The 18,940-nt window shown below is 41.5% G+C and overlaps 1 protein-coding gene across 1 annotated transcript in view; it reads right to left on the minus strand.

Annotated features, from left to right (window-relative positions):
- MAGI2 (membrane associated guanylate kinase, WW and PDZ domain containing 2) overlaps positions 1–18,940 on the minus strand; it is a 1,285,084-nt gene that overhangs the window by 54,162 nt on the left and 1,211,982 nt on the right. The gene's annotated exons all lie outside the window — the stretch shown is intronic.

Raw genomic sequence — 18,940 nt, forward strand, 5'->3', positions numbered from 1 at the left:
GTTTGGTTAAATACCAATCCCTCTTGAATTGTTAGAAATGCCTGGGCTCCACAAGCAATTCCCATTTAGCCTTTGCCCATAGATATCTGGAATAAAAGAGGTTCAACCATGAACACATCATGTAACTCCCACAGTACCATTACTGTCAGGAAACTTTGAATTAAAATATGTTTCATTTCAGTGCAAGTCACTTAAGATAAATTAGCCAGGAAAAGCAGAATGAGTTGCTTTGCAAAAATGCTATTTTAGTTGGGTCACTTAAAGCAGATCTCAGCCTAAACTCTATAACGCAGGCAGAATTGCAAATAAACTATCGCAGAGCATTATCAAGGTGAGTGTGGGGCAAGAACAAGAACAAAAAGTGGCCATCACAATGGTGAGATGGCACTAAAATAAGACTACTCCCCACCCTCAAAATGGGGGAAAGAACAAACACGTTTGTTTTAGTAGGGGAGCAACATCTTTATTCATTCATTCATTCATTCATTCTTATTTTCTTTTAAAGATTTATTTTTTTATTTGAGAGAGAGAGAGAATGAGCAAGGGAGGGGCAGAGGGAGAGGAGGGAGAGAATCCCAAGCAGACTCTGCACTGAGCACGGAGCCTGACGCGGGGCTCCGTCCCCGACCCATGAGATCATGACCCGAGCTGAAACTCAGAGCCGGACACTCAACCGACTGAGCCACCCAGGCGCCCCGTCTCTTTATTTAAAGAGGACTCGCTAAGGATAAGGACTTCAATGTAATGAAGGCAAAGACTTTCCCCTCCCCTTTGTGTACAGTGATCTTTGAAAGTATGGATTTTGGGCAGTGGAAGAAGTTTGCCTCACTGGTATGACTTCCACATTTCACACAAGAATCATGAACGGCAGGACTAAATTGATTTGTTTTAGAGGCAATGTTTGCAACATTTTTCTTCAGGTCTCCTTTCCCATAAGGCAATTGCATATCTATACATATGCTGCATATCTATACATACATATATATATATATATATATATATATACACACACATTGTGTGAATTTTGAAGTATCAGTAAGAATTCCCTGGGCGAAGGAGAAAGACAAGCATTCTAGGCAGAGAGAGAAGCATGTGCAAAGACCCTGAGACTTGAGACCATGGTATATTTGGGGAACTGTCAGTTTATTCTGCTACTCAGGAGTTGAAGCTTTATTTATTTTTATTTTTTTAAAAAAGATTTTATTTATTTATTTATTTGAGCGGGGGGAGGAGCAGAGGCAGAGGGAGAGAATCTCAAACAGATTCCACGCTAAGCACAGAGCCTGATGCTGAGTTTGATCTCATGACCCTGAGATCACGACCTGAGCTGAAACCAAGAGTTGGACGCTCAACTGAATGAGTTACGTCGGTGCCACCAGGCTTTATTTTAAAGGCAACAGTAAAACACTGAAAATTTTATTCAGCAACCTGACCAGGGAAGCAAAGAGATGTTTAGAAATCTCTCTGAGGCATTATGGAGAGTGGACTGGAGAGGAAGTGGGAGACTGAAGAAGGGAGCTGAAGTCGTGAGGTTATCACATTGTCTGTCCAAGTGAGAAACTGGGAGGCTGTGGGGAAGGAGATGGTGGGGCAAATGAGGGCAGGGACTGCGTTCCTTTTAATTTCATTTATCTATCTATCTATCTATCTATCTATCTATCTATCTATCTATCATCATCATCTATCTACCTATTTGAGAGAGAGAGAGAGAGAGAGGGAGAGCTAGCAGGGAGGGGCAGAGGGAGAAGGAGAGAGAGAATCCCAAGCAGACTCTCTGCAGGGCATGGAGCCCAACAGGGGGCTTGATCCCACGACCCTGAGATCCTGACCTGAGCTGAAACCAAGAGTCAGACTGTCAGCCGATTGAGCCACCTAGGCAGCCCATGGGACTGAGGTTTTGTTTTTTTTTTTATGTTATGTTAATCACCATACATTACATCATTAGTTTTTGATGTAGTGTTCCATGATTCATTGTTTGTGCATAACACCCGGTGCTCCACGCAGAACGTGCCCTCTTTAATACCCATCACCAGGCTGACCCATCCGGCCACCCCCCTCCCCTCTAGAACCCTCAGTTTGTTTCTCAGAGTCCATAGTGTCTCATGGTTCGTCTCCCCCACTGATTTCCGCCCCCTTCCATTCTTCCCCGAGGGGTTCTTTTTAATGATGTATCTGGTATGGCATGCCCGGTACATATTTGTGAATGAATGGAGCATTTAGACATGGCTTATCTTGAGAATCATGGGAGAAGGGGTTATAATAGCACTCTTCACCCCCAAATCAACCCTTGACAGCCACTATTGCCTGAGGACACTTAGGTCTTGAGACTCACTCTAAAATAGTCATGTAGAGGGCAAAGGAATCTCATGGTGTCACAGAAGTGGTCACATGTCATCTGCATTTTGGTCACACACTTGAGTATAGCAAGACTTAAAAAATTTGACGTATCATTCTCTTGTGCATTTCTTATGTTCCCTTTCCCCTACTAAGAGCTCATGAGAACTGAGGGAAGAAACATTAACAGGGGAGAGAGAGGTGGTGGGTTGGAAGGCTGCAGGGCTGGTTGAGAAGCAGAAGGGTTCAAGGGCTGCATGGGGGCCACACTGACAGCTCCTGGGCAGGAGTTTCAGGGATGGGGCTCTGGGAAAGGTCAGTGCTTTTATTTTTATTGAGCACCCAGGAGCATGGTCTGACCTCTTGGTGTGGCAGATTTCCACACTTTTAGCTTTCGATATAGGGTCTCCTCAGAGGGAGAAGAGAACAACTCTGATGTTGACTTAGCCTTCATCTAAGACTTCCAGTCTCTTCCAAAGTCCCCACCCCATGACAGGATACTGGAGGATACTGCCTCATTGGAAGCAATGGAAGTTTGGGAATAGTCTCAAGATCTTAACAAATTCAGAAAGAAAAAAAAAATTGGTGTGTGTGGGAGGATGCTGGTCAGGTAATAAGATGAAAAGGCTGTCCCTGTCACAGACTTTGAATTTTAGAAAGTGTGCTGAGCAGATTATAAAAGTGGGCCAACGCATTCGTACCTAGTGTCCTTGGTAAAAAAAACTTAATGCGGGGCCCAGACTCAAGACCTCTGTTCCTTTTTGTGAAATGATAGAAATTGTACAAAAGGCTTAATTTTTATTTTTACCCCACTGTTGGTAGTATGCACACTCATCTTAAATGGGACTCCCTCAATAAATTTTGGATTTGATTCCTTTCGCTTTCATCCTTAGTATATGGATGTATAATGAGATGAGTCTGTCAGGGGCAGAAGAGGTTCTCCGGTTACCTTCCTATTTCGTCTGACTTCACTGCAGCTATCGAGATGTGGCCAGTTGAAGAGCATCATTTTCCTCCCTCACATGTGAATCAACTGGGAGGATTAATTTGATAAAACCATTGGGAAATTCGCAGTCCTTTCAGGGATAAAGGTAGTCTGATAGTCTTCTCTTTCTATACTTTCTGTTAGAGAGCTATCTTCAACTAAGCTCGTTACTAAAATGGAACTTTAGAAATCTCCTCTATTTATTGGGGCATCTGGGTGGCTCAGTCAGTTAAGTGTCCGACTCTTGATATCAGCTCAGGTCTTGATCTCAGGGTCGTGAGTTCAAGCCCTGCTTTGGGCTCCACACTGGGTGTTAAGCCTACTTAAGGAAAAAACAAAAACAAAAACAAAAACAAAAAACAACCAATCGCCCCACCTGTTCTTAGAGAATTTTTAAAATATCAAGTTCTTGTTAGAATTGAGAGAGAGAGAGGAGGAGGAGGGGTACAGGGAGAGAGAAAATGGGAGGTGGGGAGAGAGGGAGACCCAAAGTTCACAAACATGTGTGTGTTAATTTGTGTGTGTCAAGGAGATGTCAAATTTAGAAAACTAACCAAAAGATTATTCTAGGCATTCATTTTTTTTTTTTCCTATGGAAGAAATACTTATATCTGTGGTCCCCTTGGGGCAACTAACAGCCCTACAGCAATGTCTTAGGGACAAGGAATGAGATAAGACTGCCCTCTCACAAACTGATGGTTGGCCATGGGGTGATGGGCAAAATGGGTGAAGCGGGCAAGGAGGTACAGGCTTCCCGTTGTGGAATGAATAGGTCACAGCGGTGAAAGGTACAACTTAGGGAAGCGTCTCTGGTACTGTAATAGCGTGTAGGGTGACAGAAGGTAGCTACACTTGTGAGCATAGCATAACGCATAGACCTGTTGCATCACTAGGTTGTATACCTGAAGCTAATGTCAAACTATACCTCAACTGAGAAAAAGGGGAAAAAAAAACCCAGAAAAGACAAGACTGCCCTCTCTCAGCACTGCCTAATCAGTTCTGCATTTCTACTCCCACATTTCCACTCAATACATCATGGCGGCTTTTCTTTTAAACAAAGCTATTACCAAATCCTTGAACTTGCCAGGGGCTCTGCAGGTAAAACCTTTTCTTTTCTTATTGGAAAACCAAGGCAGGGAAAGGTAAAAGTTTCAATATTCCTTAAGTGGTTAATAGTTCAAATTGTAGGGAAAAAAATGTAAACTCTGTACTGTGCGCACTTTTGTAGCCAAGTCGTAGAGAAAGTATTTGGTTTGGCGCAACGAAATCTTTATAAGAACTCAGTTAATCCTGGATCTCCTTTAGCCCTGAGTCACAGTCGTTCCCGCTCAAGTCTTGCTCGATATCTCACAAACATGCGTAGAGGGTTGTAATCACCTCACACCTCCTATTGCACCACAAGAACCTATTTTGCATGATTATACATGACTAAAATCCTAGGTTATAATTAGGTGTGAGGATTTGAGCTCTTTCTGAATTTTATACCAACAAACAATGGATATCTCTATTCCTCGTTTCACGGAAGACTTAGCTGTGGACCATTTTTGTGGCTAACGATCTGAGGTCACAGGGTAGCTCCATCAGATTTTCCACTTACAGGCTGGCTTCTCTCGCTGACTTCAGACCCCTCATGGGCAAGGAACATACCTCCCGTCGTTGTCATCTACACAGTTCCTGACAAGTAGGCCTTTGGTTAATCACGGCTGAGTACGTGCCTTAGGTTTGCTTTTCAGTTAGAGTAGCCGTCTGTACTCTCACGACACGGTGACTTCAGCTTCCGTGCATCTCAGCAGATTTTAACCCTTTCGTGAAATGCTGCCTTAAGCCCTTCCAGCTACACCGTAGCAATTTCAATAGTCAATGATGTTTCAGTAATGGTGACCCACAAAAATTGGTAGAGACAGGTAAAGCAATGGGAAACAAATGCTAAGGGATTGAAAGAAAGCGGAATGGAGGCTGAGTGTGAACGATACCATAAAGTGCCAGGAAAAAAAAAATCCAAATCTGGCTGTTGGCCACTGCCCACCATGGGCACCATCACCAGGTGCTCTGACAACAGGAACCCTGGGCCCTGACGGTCCTGCTGGAGCAAAGGGATAGGCTGATGCTCAACCTGATGGTGAACTTTAAGAGGTAATGGCTGTTTTCACAATTAACTTTTGTTAAATATTATTTAATAACCCTTAGAGTAAAAATGTTTTCTAAGGGGTTACACTGAGTATTTTGGCTAACCTTCCGTTTCTTCCACGAGGCTGGCGCCTGAAATCGATGCTACCCGAGCACCTCTTAGAGGACCTGGCTCTTGTGATAAACCACTGTGCATGACTGCCTCCGCAAGGCACAGGAGCCCAGCAAGTCAGCAGGTTTTTTCCAGAGGGGAAGCTTCCGACCCAGCTGGAAACTGAAGCACGTGTTTGAAAGCACTGAAACTCTGTGACTTTTATTTGCCTCAATTAAGACATACGTGGAGAACTGTCTGAAACTCTCTTTATACTACGCTCTAGAAAATAAACACGTAGAAGGAAAACATTCCAAAGTCAATCTCAAGAGATTTCATCTAAACACAAGTGTGAAATAGCCCTTCTGGACTTAGAGAAGGGTCCTCCATCAAGATTATGCCTGAGCACATAGCTGTTGAGAAGGGCCACGAAAGTGAGGGGAATGGGTGGGGAGCAAGAAGTTAGGGGCTGCTGCAGAATTCTGAGGGGTTATCTCTTGAAGCAGGTGATGTACCCTATTTCACATTTCTCCTTTAGAAAAGACTTAGTCACAGCTCAAACAATGTTCCAGTCTTTGACTTGGGCGTACTGCCTGGTGGCTGGGGTGGTGCCCTGCCTGGTCATTCAAATCAGGGGACTGCCTTTGGTGGAGATCCAAGGGGAGCTCTCCATTCAGAAGCCCCCATTTTTCATTCGTACTTTTAAAATCCTTAATTAAAACATGGAAATATATGTAAAATTTAAGGATGATGCAGTGCCAAGTCTGTGGAGGTCAAGTCTAAATTACAATTTGGTATTTTTCCCAGCGAACCTTTCTTTTTTCCTTGCCAAATATTACCAATACTAATCTCATACAGAGGATCTTATTAGATTACTTCTTTCTAAATCTCCTTACTCTTCTAGGGTTTTTCCTGGGTGCTGACGTGCCATTCTTCACATCCTGCATTCCCTGCGCCCTGCGCTATGCATGCTGCCTGATCATCTCTTCCTACCTGTGTAAAGTAGGTCTCTTTGTGTGCCCTTTGTCTAGAATCTGCCTTCCAGTCTGCAAATACCCTATTCATCCCTTCAGACCTGCCTCAGGTATCACCACATCCAGGAAGCCTTCCATGATCCCACCAGTCTGGGTCGGGTGCCTTTATTCAGTGTTTCTTTAAAAGTGTTGAGCTTTGCCTATTACTACATTGTAAACTCTCTAAGGGCAGAGGCTTAGCCACGTGGGGTATCTATCCATACATATTTGTTCAATACATGGATGTATGATTGAAAGAAAAAATTTTTCTGAAGTTGTTTTTTGACTCTTTGCTCCTTATTGTGTAAACCAAATTTAGGTAAGATCTATAAAAATTTTAAGTTTGGTTTCACGATCTATGTCAACCAGATGTGACCATGATCAAATAATATAAAGTATATGGAAGTGCTTTGTAAACTCTAAACTATACAAATATAATCAATCCTGTATTCTTAATTCTCATAGTTATTGCTGTCGTCGTCATCGCAAAATGCAGAGGAGAGAAAAAATGACACAGTGGTAAGGTGTTTATAATGAAACTAGGAGAAAAACAGCTGAGCTACTGGGGATATTTGATGGTGGAAATGAGGTAAATGTTTTTCTTAAAACATCACCGAGAAGTGAAAACCTAAAAAAAAAAAAAAAAAATCTGTTGCTTTGGTAAGTTCTGCATTTTAGGAAATCCTATAGGATGCTGATGTTATTTTTCTATTTTTATTCTATGATTTTAGATAGATAGTTCTTAGAAAAAGAATCTCACTGAATGCTGGACAGCTAATCCAAACCCTAAGCTAAGACAGAGGGATAACTTTCATTGTTGTCACAGACATGGATGCAAACAAAGATTTTAATGACAAGCTGGTTGAAGCAAAATATCTTCTATGAAGGAAAAAATAGCCACAACCCTTTTCACTTTTATATGCCCATTTGACGGCTCAGGCAAAAAGAAGTGACAGGGGAAATATCTTGAAATGATCCACCTGAGGGGCGCCTGGGTGGCTCAGTCCTTAAGTGTCTGCCTTCAGCTCAGGTCATGATCCCAGGGTCCTGGGATCGAGCCCCGCATCGGGCTCCCTGCTCCACGGGGAGCCTGCTTCTCCCTCTCCCACTCCCCCTGCTTGTGTTCCCTCTCCCGCTGTGTCTCTCTGTCAAATAAATAAATAAAATCTTAAAAAAAAAAAAAAAGTGATCCACCTGAGCAGGAATAGAAAGCTATCATTGGCAGTTCAGCTAGTGGCTCACCCATTTGCCCAGAAATCACTTACGTTAGGTCATGAAGTCAGTTTTCCTATTGCACTGAAAAACAACCAAAAGGAAATCAAAGAGGAAACTTCCTATTGTGGACTCTGTGTTGGCTGTCACTTCCCTTCCCCAGGTGTAACTGAGAGAAAATGAGGGATTATTATTCTGCAGACTCCTAATCAGATGCAAGCATTGGGCTTTGCTTGATGAGTGTGATGTTGGCACAGGTGGATCAGTCAGCTGGGATTTTGCAGATAATTTAATGATGGGACTATTTCAGAGGTGTGGGCAGGGTTCGGGAACCAAAGAGGCTGTTGAGGCCCTGAAGGTGGGAACTGTTACCCCCTCTGTCTGGAAGAGCCTGGGAGAGGAAAGAAAGTTTCAGGAGCCTGGTGAGAGCTGGAGCCATGAAAGAGGGGCTGTCTGATGAGAGCTGTCACCGTAGAGGGACGGGCGCCGCCAGGCCCAGAGCCTGCAGGCCGGGAGAACAAGGGGAAACAGATACCTCCCTGTGGCAGACAGAATAATGTCCCCCCTCAAAAGATCTGGTCTCTGATAGACATTGGGGAGGGTATGTGCTACGGTGAGCGCTGTGACTTGTGCAAGACTGTTGAATCACAGACCTGTACCTCTGAAACAAATAATATATTATATGTTAAAAAAAAAAAGAAGAAGAAGAAGAAGACAGCAGGAAGGGAAAAATGAAGGGTGGGAAATCGGAGGGGGAGACGAACCATGAGAGACTATGGACTCCGAGAAACAAACTGAGGGTTCTAGAGGGGAGGGGGGTGGGGGGATGGGTTAGCCTGGTGATGGGTATTAAAGAGGGCACGTACTGCATGGAGCACTGGGTGTTATGCACAAACAATGAATCATGGAACACTACATCAAAAACTAATGATGTAATGTACGGTGACTAACATAACATAATAAAAAATTATAAAAAAATAAAGTTGTATTCCCTTTATAGGCCTGGAAATAAATGGGTTGAAAAGAAAGAAAGAAAGAAAGAAAGAAAGAAAGAAATAACAATGCTTCCCAGTTGAAGAAGACCCAGCCACAAGGTGGAGGCATCCCTTTTCTTTTTGGTGTAACCCTACGTTTGTTGGCATAAATAGATGAAAGCAGACATTATTTTTGTATTTCCTGAGCCCTGTGAGAAGTGCTGGGAAATACATTCATATGGGACCTAAAATTTTCCTTCCCAGTGTACAGCTTAAGGGCAAAGATCACATTTTACATTTCTAGAATATCCTTTATAGCAGCTAGCACAATACCGTGTATGTGTGTGAGAGAGAGAGAGAGAAAGAGAGAGAGAGAGAGAGAGAGAACAAGAGAGAAAATGGTTGATTGATTGATTGATTTGGGAGTAAAGTAAATAAAGGAAGCAGTTCTTGATAATACACCCACTAAAGCATACTTGGGGCATTGAGGGCAAGGAGGCTGTATTATTAATCTTTTATCTCTGCTTTCTATTATCTTATTCTAAGATGAAGACTCCGCACTTCAGGGAGGAAAAGGGATTTGAGAAAGGCCACGTAGCTCATAGGAGGTGACAAGACACAGGATTTCTAATGTCCAAACCCAGAATTCCTCACTCTTTCTGAGGTTGCTCTCGCATCGTTGAGCTGGGGAGAAAGATACAAGAGTAGGTTTTTACTTAGTTAAAACTTTCTTCCACATGAAGATGTATGCTTGTGATTTATTATCAGCCTCTGAGGTATTAAAGAATACACACATAATCACGTGTTACAAATAACTTTGAGGTCCACGTTCATTCAAGCATGAGTAGAATGAGAAGGAAAGTCTGATTAAAGGTGTAATGAGAATCCCTACAACTGTGAATAAATCTAATTAGGACTTTGTGGGTCTGAACTTCCCTGATCGCTTCAACAACTTTCTCCTTGAATACATGTTATTTCTGTGGTGTCAAAGTTTCAGATCAACAGAGTAATGGGTATCCTTGTGTCCGATTTTTAAATGCACAAGGAGTATGTCTACAGGGCAAAAAAAAAACTCCCATCTCCCGGCTTGGCTCTTTTTGTTTGTTCATAATGAAAAAAAACACTCTTTCTTAATAGCTTAATTTTAAGACAGCTCTCCAGAGGGTCTTTACTCATTGCCACAATCTTCAATTGTACTGGCAGGGAATGTGTGGATTACAATAATTTTTCTATTGATATGCTAACACTGAATACATAGAAAGTTAGAGAAGCATTGTATCACTATCATTTTGATGCACAAAATAAACATTATCCACTTTATTTTCTTTTACTATTTAAAGCCACATTTTAATTACTTAAATTTTACAAGCAGGAATGTAGCCGAGTGTCTAAAAATCTTGTTTCTGTTCAAGTTAATTCAGATTGTCCATCCATGCATGAGAACAGCTGAGCTATGAAATTGGGCAGCATGTTTTCTGGCAATAATGAGGAGATAATATTCCTTAGGAGTATTTAAGTGACATCACTATTGATAGGTTAATTGGAAATAAAAATGTAAAGCTTCCTTAAATCACTAGAATAAAAAGCCTCTGGTTTATCGTAGCTTCGAAATGCACTTTTTGAACTCTCCCCACTTTGCAGTTTAGGTTAATAACTGTCTGATTAATGTAACTCTGGCTAGTCTCAGAGTTTCACCTACATCCCTTGGCAAATCAGCCACTTTCCAAAGGAGACTTTCCCACTCAAATCTTGATCACGGTCATTTTCTTCCCTCTATTCCTTTCCCAAATGATTTGAGAAATGACTCCTGTGTCCAGGGAAATGCATGGAATGTTGGGTGGAGAAAAGACACGCAGTTTGATGTGAGGTCATGACACGAGACATGAGTTGAGACTCTGGCATATGAGACACTCTCCATGTTCAGAGACCCGAGTACCCTTTGTTGCAATTTAGTGAGTTTCATAACTAATGATTTTGACAAAGATAGCTAAAGTGACATTACTCTACCATATATCCTAACTAGACTCAAATTTTCTTCAGTTCTCTGTGTGAACATTCACACTTAGTCTACTATACACAAGCATTTAGGTTTCTCTCCCTTTACTAACCTCTCAATTACCCAGGAGCTTATGATGTGGTCATGAACCACCCAGATGAAAAAAGGTGACCCTTCACAGTAATTAGCACTTACCGAGCATAGTTTTATGCCAGATATTTTCCAGGTATGTTAGAAGCATTAGCTCATTTAATTCTCAAACAGACAAACAAATGAGCGAACATACTCCCTAAACTAGAGACAACAAAGAAAAATTCAAATTAACTTTGGGAAGTGAAATTCTAACTCAGATATAGATATCTGATACCTATGTCTGAATTAGATATCTATAACTTATCTCTGTATATAGATATAGACCTCTATTTGATATATATCTGTATTTTACATATATCTATATTTTATAGGTATCTATAGATCTAGATCTATATAGAGCCATCTCTCTATATAGATATAGATCTATATTTTACTGGCAGCCATCAATTAACTTATGAATAATGTATAGTGGGTGCCATGGGTACCAAGATACCAGGTTAGTCTTTGAATGGTTAGTTACTTAGAGCTGTTCCACACCACTGACTGTACCCCTTAATTTGGGCTAGCAGGTACCTATACACTTGGTGTGGGTGGACATCCCAGAATGACTTGGACCCTCTTAATCATGCTTCCCTGATTCTTTCACTTCCTTCAGTGTATTTTCTGGTTTTCTGTCCTTGGTTCTTGCCTTGGATGATGGTCCTCGTCACTCCTCCATTCAGCTTCTTACACTTCCGAGTCATCTTTGGATATCTCTAGTGTGGCCTCTCAAACCTGCCTGAGTTCACCATTTTATCACTAGTTTTAAAGGCTGACCCCTCCTATATTGTCTCTGTACGATCTTGCATTGTTTTTGGTGTGAAGCTGTCTCGTCATTTTACAAATATGGGCCACTTTTCACCAAAAAGACTGAGTATAAATGCGTGAATGGAAACTTTCAAATTCATCACCATTTCTAGAAAAAACAATTCCACAGGCTTTCCCGCTAGAGAATCTTTGGTTTCTAATCACCTTTGTTTTCCAAGGATACCACATGGCTACTGTCACTTGTTTGATTGAAGTGTTTCTAGTCACTGAGGTATAAATGCATGATTGATTTATTTTTCCAATAACTGCTACCAGCTGTGCTCTGCTGAGCTACCTCCACCCCTTTCCCTCTGGGTAGTATTCCAATTCCACTATCTTTCTACACTTGCAGCTCTTAAAAAAGCATAGTGCAGGTGAGCACTGCAATCTAACTCTCAATTAAAAGCTCCCCTTCCCACCACAGACTAGGCTGAAGGCTTGAACCACTTATATGGGGAAAGAGTCTTGTTCTCTTTCTCCCAACCCCTCCCTCTTTCTCTTCCCCGTCGGCCAGAGAAGCTCTGATGGCTGGGTAGTGAAGAAGACCAGCACTCATGAGGGACTGAGAGTTACTGGTGGCCAGTCTACCTTTCTCTTTCTGTTGCTCTTCTAGGTGGAGGTTCTCAATTCACGTGTTCACTTTGTGCCAGGGACCATCTTAGGTGCTGGGGATATTATGGGAATGAAGGAAGATAAGATTTCTGACCTCAGGGAATTTGAATTTGGTGGACATCCAAATGCTGCCTCTCTCCTAAGGATGCTTTGGGGTCACTTTTTTGGAAGACCTGATGTGGAGTTTCTCTCTATGTTGGGAGACACCAATGAGGTTGGCCTTTTTTCCTTCCATTCAGCACTATGGGTAATGTAACCTATGGCCTCTTTCAGCAGGGGTCCCTTTGGCCAGAAAATATCCCACCAGAAAGGTGGTTTAAGTCCCAAAGCACCTTCTGTAGTGTCGACTCAACCCGTGGGGAATGGTGGGGTTGCAGACTGACCTAGAACTCCTCTTCTTGCTTTCTCTCCTTCCTCTTTCTCTCCCTTCCCCACCTCATCAAGGTCTCTCCTGATTCACTAGCTCGGCCCCTTCTGGATAAGAAACAATCATCAGCCTCCCTTGAGGTAGAAGGCAAGGATGGGTCAAACCTTCCCAATCTTGTGGGAGGGGAACAGGGCAAAGTTCTAATACCTCTTTCCCTCATGGGGGATGAGGTGGGGAGGAGGGATGGTTAATGCTTCCCAAACTCTGTTTTCTCCCAGAGAGAAACTCTTACTTCTACTCGGCGTGGGAGAGTGTAGGCAAAGACAAATCGGTAGGACTGGTTCTGTGAAAGAGCAGCTCTCAGCAGGCCACCCAAGGATGTGGCTGGTCTTGCTCTGGCTGATTCCCTAAATCAGGCTGAGATCTTACATCATCATACCTCACGGAGAGGAACAGCAGAATAAAAACAGGGAGTTGAATGAAGCATGCGGATTATCTATTAGTTTTGCTTGTCATTCTCACTCTGGATAATTGAAAAGTGACCTTGTTTTCATTTCTCCTTTAAGTTCTTTAATGGCCAAGTTTTTCGAAAAAAGTGGGTTCCTGACTACAATGTCCATAAATGTGTTTATTATTATATTTTCTTCTAAAGGTTTTAGTAGTTTGCTTTTCACACTTGGTCTTTAATCCACCTGGAACTGATTTCTGTGTGTGGTGTGAAGTGGAGATTCATTCTTATCTGTATGGATAACCATTTGTCCCAGCACCAGTTATGGAGAGTGTCCCCCACCCCTGACTTGTGATGCTGCCTCCACCCTATGTTGGGTCTCCATACCTGTCTGTCTTTCTTGGACTTCCCACAGTGTCCTCTGGTCAATATGGCCAGCCCAGTGCCAGCATTCCTAACATTTTGATTCTTATCGCCCTATACATAAATCTTGAAATCTTGGAGGTCTGGAGGTTTTTACAGTCTTACTTTTACTCTCATTTTCAAATACAAATAATTTCTAAAATCTTTAGGTTCTGTATAGTGAAAAATCATCTGAATTGTGGGCTTAAGAAAAATACCTACACTTTATCTCTCCACTTCACTTGTGAAGCATCATGAAATGCATGAAGTGCCAATTACCAACTCAAATAGTTTAATTGTAATTTGCAGACAAAGGTTTTATTAGAAGTTAATCCATTAGCTGTTTAAGAGGTCTTTAGAAAATGAAAAGTATTTTTTCCCAAAGAATTAAATTAATCATATAAATAAAAGTGGAATTATTTTAACCATTCTGTCATTTTCTTAATGGCATATTTAGGAAATGACTGAGTTCTAAAGGATTAACTATTTTTTCTTGGCCTCATATTGTTGGTCCACTTAATGCCTGACTGCCTATTCTAGCCTATTCAAAAGTGGGTTTTCCTCAGGCATATGCATCAGAATTACCTAGGGAGCTTTTAAAAACCATTTGGTCCCTTTTCAAATTTAGATATTCTCAACAAAGTTTTGAAAGCAATAATACATCACTAAAAAGGTAGGGCTTTTGCCTCTCTACTGGAAGAACACTGATGCCATCTACTATTATGACCTGTATAAAACTGTCAAGTATGAGCTTTCCTAAGCTTTTATTCCATAAGTGGCCTTGTTGCATCAAGAAACAGTATCTTGGTTAGCAGAGATATGCTTCTTTTCCCCGTTGTTTCTACCATGTTCTCTTGGTCATTTCCAGTGTATTTCTATTCTCTAGTTTTCCTCTTCTGAATGTAAGTTTTAGTGGATCCCTGGGACCTACATGGAAACACTACATGTATTCATTTCATTCCAAGACACGTTAATGTGCCAATAATAATAGTGCGGCCAATTTAAAAAGGCCAGCACAAATGAGTGGGGATACAAACAACCAACAATTTAAAAATTCTGCAATTCACCGATTCCTATACTCTTCTTACAATGGGTGAAGATGTTCTGTGTCGTTTTCCATATGACACATTGGAGTTGTTTTTTTTCCTGGAGAGCCCTCTCTAATTTACCTTCAGAAGCTCAAGGAGCTTGGGCATGCAACATATCTACCCCAAAGGAGCCTGCCGATTCAGTACATTCCTCTAAGGCCCAGGCTGGGAGGCCACCATACTGCACTTTGCCTGCTTCCCATCAGTGCTCCTTTTAGGGTATCCAATATCTACTGTTCAAGGTCACTGTCTCAACTCCTAGTTGACATGCTTCCTTTTCCCTGCAAAAGAGTCTGAACCCTCATCTGGATCACACAACTCTGCAACTCTGCCTTCAGGGCTGGGTGGTGCTTGCTCCCTCTCCTACTTGGACCACTCTCTTGAAAACAGATTCCCAGACCTGAGTGACATCCCACAAGGCTGTTGCTCTCTGTCCTTGGTAGGACCCACACAATTTTGCAGGGCAGGTAACCAAAGCAAAAATCACAGGGTCACCAAAAGGGCCACGTGGATTAGTTACAGAAAACAACTCAAGGACCAAACACATTACCTAAGTTTTATATATATATATATATATATATATAATCAACCTTTCATTAAGCATTAAGTAGTGGAAAGTCATTTACAAGTTAAACTTTACTTAAGAAAAGCAATAAATGATACATACGAGCAGAGCTGCTTTGACTGAAACAGGGTTGTGGGTATGGGGTAGTATTCAGGTTCCTGCTGACTTTACCCCCATCTTATTTCCTGGCTTCCTTTCCTACCTCAGGAGATTCTCTGGAGTCCTGGGGATTATCTTTTCTATATGATTAAAAAAGCACGTGGGGAAAAGGGCCCTGTCTTACATGTCTCTGTTGTGTTCTATGGTACTCCCGGTGCTATCTGGAATTCTTCTAGTCTTTGCTCATATCTATCTGTTGAAGGCACATAGGACCTTGCTCAACTGTCATTTCCTCTAAGGACTCTCTCCAAGACAAAACTGATCTTCCCTATGGCAAATGGTCAGTAAATCCATTATAACTAGAGGGGCTGCATGTCTTAGATGTGCTGGGATAATCTCAATTTCTAATATTAGAGTACTAAGGTACTCTCTTGGACTCCTTTTTTTTTTGTCAGATCACATTTCAATTTTTGTTTTAAAAATATGGTTATGATGGGGTGCCTGGGTGGCTCAGTCAGTTGAGCATCTGCCTCCTGGTTTCAGCTCAGGTCATAATCTCTGGGTGATGAGCCTGAGCCCTGTGTCAGGCTCTGTGTGCTCAGTGTAGAGTCTGCTTGAGAACCTCTCCCTCTGCTCCCCCCTCTCTGGCTCACGCTCTCTCTCTCAAATAAATAAATAAAAAAAATCTTTAAAAATGTATGTGGCTATGATATTTATAGCTCTTGTTGCAGTCAGCCTTATTCCTGAGTTATTGATCGATGTATACATCACAGAGGATACATTTCTAAAGAGTAAGGATTGTCTCTGCAAGGTAGGCATGTCTTGATCTCCATTTTGTGATGGGGAAACTGAGGTTATCCAGCTAGTAAGTAAGCTGAAACTTGCCCAAATCCAGGCTCTTTCCCTTATGCTACTCCGCTGCCCACAGCGCTTCACAGTGTTTCTCTGTATATTCTAGAAATGTTTATTCTAGTAAATACTGAACATATATGTGTTCAGTTGCTCAGAATTGAAAGCACACATGACTATATCTAGGCTGTGAATTGAAATATTTCCTTTTCATGCTTATGTGATTCAGAAAAGAACTTTATATTTCGGTATTCGGTGCCATCTTAACTTTCTCTGGTGGTTGAAAAGCAAAGTGAATCCATTGGGATTTTTAATTTCCTGGAGTCTGCAGTTAAGGAAACCAGCACCCAAAAAACACAGCAGATACTTCTCTGTGACTGGCGATGTCTGAGCCATGCTAGCTTATCTGAATGCAGGCTGGGATCGATTTTCCACACTGCTGAGGCCCATCCCTTGCTTCCTACAACACTGCCGGGGGGTGTACTATTAAGCTATTACAAGACAAAAGAAAACAAACTGGCTGGCCATTTCTCATATTCCCTGATATGTAGGAGTTGTGTTCCCTGGTTTTGTGCTTGGGAAGAATGGAGCAGGGAGCAGCTTCTGAGAACATCTGTGGAGGATGGGATGGGGGAGAGGAGGTGCCTAGCAAGATGATGAAGGTGTCGTGCTCGTCGCCAGTGTTGTCAGAAGCGTGGCGTAAGGACAGGGGCATTAGGAGGTGTCCACTGGCCATGATATTCTAACCCTCCCAAACACCTATAAGGTGGGAAGTGTTGTGCTAAGACAGTGGAGGATTTGGAGAAGATTATGACACACTCTCACATATCAAAGCCTTTACAATATAACGCATTAAATTTTACTACAAACCGAAGGCCATGGTTAAACATTTTTTAAGATGAATCTCTACCTCATACCATATACAAAAAGCAATTCCTGATGGATTGTGGATTTAAATGTGAAAGGTCCAACTTTAAAAGTTATTAAAAAATACGACTCCAAGATAGCAAAGGATGTCTTAAAGCACAAAAATGCAAGTAATACAAAATATTGATATTTTTGAGTATATAAAAATTAAGAAGGTGATTTTATCAGAAGAGATTATAACGAAAAAGGAACTGTCACAAACTGGGAACAGATATGTTCAGCACATAAAACCAACCAAAATACAGTATCATGTCTAAAAACTATCAGGTCTAAAAACTAATCAGGAAAAGACAACGGTAATAATGGAAATGTAGGCAAGAGATACAAACTTAAAAATCAAAGACGAAGAGAATGAATAACTCAAACATATAAAAAGATGTTCATTAATAGAAAGAAAATCAAAACCATAAGGATATAGCATTTTACATCCACTATACTAACAGAAATTTAACATCAATTTCATATCAGACATTGACAAGGATATAAAGCAGGAGGGACACATATCCAACATGGAAGAGTATATTATCTATTGTTATAAGCACTTTGGATAATTTTCTGGTATTATTTAGTTACCTTGAAGTTGTTCCCAGGACCCAGTGAATCCTCCTAGGAATAGATTCAGAAGTTGTTGCCAAGAGAAAATCTTGCACATGTTTACCAGAACAACTTTACAAGAATGTCTGTAACAGGAATGTTTCTAATAGGAAGAAGTTGGAAACCACCTTAAAGCCCATTAACAGGAAAATGGATACATAAATTCCCGTTTATATACTGAAGAACTATGCAGTAGTGGTAATAAATAAATTACAGTAGTACATATTAAATCGGTGACTTTCATCACCATGTGGAGCTAAAAGAAATCAAGAAAATACGAAAAATAGAATTCTGTGTATAAAGTTTGAAGACATGTGAGACTGCACAATACCTTGTTGAGGGATATAGCTATACGTGGTAAACTATAAAGAAAAGCAAAAGGATGATAAACACCAAATTCGGGAGCGGAGTTACCTGTGGCAGATGGCGGGAGGGGGGGGAATGGCCGCGAGAGGAGGTGAGGAAGGCTGCAAAGACATTGGCGTTGTTCTGTTTCTTAAGCTGGGCAGCAGCCGTGTGGGTACTTACTTTATTATTGTTACGGAAACTGCACATACATATTCTATAATCTCTCTTACTGTACTTCATAATAAAAATATCTTCAAAAGTGTGCTATGGGGCTGCTGAAGGCGGGTAGGAGTGGGAGGTGAGGTGAGAATTAGCAACAGCTTCATGGGGTAGTCAGAGTTGACCCCTGAGAGATGTGTAGGGTTGTTTGTCTTAATTTAATTTTATTATATTATGTTAATCACCATACATTACATCATTAGTTTGTGATGTAGTGTTCCATGATTCATTGTTTGTGTATAACACCCAGTGCTCCATGCAGAGCGTGCCCTCTTTAATACCCATCACCAGGCTGACCCATCCCCCACCCCCTCCCCTCTAGAACCCTCAGTTTGTTTCTCAGAGTCCATAGGGATGAGTAGGGTTTTAAGGACAGAGATGGGCAGAGAGGGAATTCCACTTGGAAAGAAAAGGTTGAGGAAAAACAGGAAGGTATGAAATGGCCGCGGGTGTCCTGGAAGCAGAACGGTTGGAAGATAAAACATGGAATCAGACTGGCATATAAGGATAGAAAGCTGCTTGGGGCCAGAATGTAGAAGGCCTTTTTTTTTTTTTTTTTTTAACAAAAACAACAAAAGCAACAACCCCTAACCAAAATCAAAACCAAAGCCAAAAACCTTAACATGTTTAGGTATATCCTGCAAGCAAAGGCAGGGTGTTGAAAACTTTGGAAGAGACAAGAGATTTGATTACACCTGTGATTTAGGAATATAACTTTGGTGGTAGTATGAAGCATGAATGGGAGAAATGA

The sequence above is a fragment of the Callorhinus ursinus genome, unplaced genomic scaffold (genome assembly GCF_003265705.2).
Source record: "Callorhinus ursinus isolate GAN/ISIS: 27379988/994484 unplaced genomic scaffold, GSC_fseal_2.0 scaffold12, whole genome shotgun sequence".
Classification (NCBI taxonomy): domain Eukaryota; kingdom Metazoa; phylum Chordata; class Mammalia; order Carnivora; family Otariidae; genus Callorhinus; species Callorhinus ursinus.